The 1,973-nt window shown below is 42.2% G+C and overlaps 1 long non-coding RNA gene across 1 annotated transcript in view; it reads left to right on the forward strand.

Annotated features, from left to right (window-relative positions):
- The window catches only part of LOC147817733 (uncharacterized), a 92,963-nt gene extending 91,222 nt beyond the window's left edge, over window positions 1–1,741 (forward strand). The window contains exon 4 of the long non-coding RNA XR_015436092.1: window positions 1,685–1,741. This is a non-coding gene — a long non-coding RNA (uncharacterized LOC147817733). The remainder of the gene's footprint in view (window positions 1–1,684) is intronic.
- Window positions 1,742–1,973: the final 232 nt, after the last annotated feature.

Consider the following 1,973-nt stretch of genomic DNA (forward strand, 5'->3'; position numbering starts at 1 on the left):
AATCAGAAGAGAGGCTCAGAGCCTCCTCTCTTCTGATTGGCTCACCGACCTGTTGTTACTAGAGCTGCAGAGAGAAGCCTGAGAGAGGAGATGTAAAACTACACTGAGATGGTTTTTGGTTCTTAAAACCACAAATATATCTTCTAATGGATCAACACTTCAAACACCAGAGAAGTGTAAAATATGGGATGTTTAAAGGGAAAATGAACTTGTTTGAATGTAGGATAGCTGCCAGTATCTTTGAAAAACCCACAGACAAAATAAAACAGAATCTAATGAGAAACTGAGAGTTGATATATTTAAGAGTGACAAATGTTCAAGGGATCAAAATGTCTGCTCTGCAGTGACCGTGGAGTGCAGAGACCATGGTGCTGATAAAGTGAAGTTATAAACAGTGTGGTTGTAGAAAATGTAGCTGCTGAATCTCCTGTGCGACACTGCAGCTAATTGGTACCATACCGAACTACTGACAGCTTTTCCCTCTGCTATTTATAACTCCAATTACCCAGAAATCAAGATAAAAGAAACGTTTCACAGTTTGTTTTGATTAAATTGGGAGGAGAAATATAAGAAGTCATAGTACGTTCAGATCGTGTGTCTGTACATCTGCTGAAGAGTGAGCGGTTGTAGTTAAAAGACATCCAGTGATATTAAAGCAAATGAAGCGACATGTCGAGCTTGCTAGCAGCTTCCATTATAACCTTCACAGTGTCTTCCATGAATTATTGAACAGCGCACCTCTGGGACGCAGCACATGTTTGTAGCAGCGCTGCACAGGGCGCTGGGCTTCATACTCACACATGCTGCTGCTTGTTCTGTCTGTGAGTGTTACCGGGCGGAGAGCAGCGGTGTGTGAAGACAGTTTACTGTTACTTTACCGACTTGTTAGCCTCCTTAGCAGAATGACTCTAGGGATGACAAGGTTAGCAGGTCATTCACTCCAGACTGAAACATCTCGACAGGGATGGATGGATTGACAGTTTGAATACAAAGAGACTGAATCCTGACTTTTCCATTAGCATCCATGTTCTGCCACTTGTGCAGGTTCGTGTTGTGTTATCATCAGGAGAAAGAGCAGAAAGGACGGATTGGTCACTGTGTATAATATACAATGCATGATGGGAAGTGTTTCACGGTGATTTCACACCTGAACTCTGGTTCGTTTTCCCCCTCGGTGCGGTTCGTTTGGGCAGGTGTGAAAACAGAAATCGCACTCAGCTACAGGTGAACAAACTTGTTTGAGCTCGACGGTTCCCGTTTACTTTCCTGCTCCAGACAATCTGACCAATCAGAGGAGTGAACCTTCTCACCTTGTTTGTAATGATGCATTTTGGGTCACTTTAATTTTTCTCCTTGTGAAAACAAACCAAACCTACAAGTTCACAAACTCCTCAACTGAATCGGACCAGAGCAAACGAGCTTCAGACAAACCGTATGTGAAAATAACACGCAGTGTTTCACCGAATATACATCAAAATGACTTTACTCTGAAACTGGCAATGTGGTTTTCACTGCTATAAAACAGAAATAAATAAAACTAAAATACCATTTTGTGTAAATTAGACAGTAGACAGTGTGCTGGCTACCTCATGATAAAGAAACGTCTGTGGTGACAGTCGATCTTCAGAGTTATAGAGAGGAAGGTTTGATCCTGTCTGAACTGGTTTTGTCTCTGTCTCTCCAGGGAGTTTTTCCAGCCAACTACATACACTTGAAGAAAGCCATCGTCACCAACCGAGGGTGAGTTTACGACGTCCACACTCACACACACACACAGAACATTCATATCTCCACTATCTTTCTCTTTTCTGTTTTTGTTTTACCCCGTTTCCTTTCATATCCTGTCTTACCTGTATCACACACAGTAATATCACCTGTTTTAAATCAAGATGAAGTGAGTGTGTGTGTGTGTGTGTGTGTGTGTGTGTGTGTGTGTGTGTGTGTGTGTGTGTGTGTGTGTGTGTGAAGTTAAA

The sequence above is a fragment of the Seriola lalandi genome, unplaced genomic scaffold (assembly GCF_002814215.2).
Source record: "Seriola lalandi dorsalis isolate HSWRI2012SDOR001 ecotype SW California unplaced genomic scaffold, Sedor1 jcf7180002054903, whole genome shotgun sequence".
Classification (NCBI taxonomy): domain Eukaryota; kingdom Metazoa; phylum Chordata; class Actinopteri; order Carangiformes; family Carangidae; genus Seriola; species Seriola lalandi.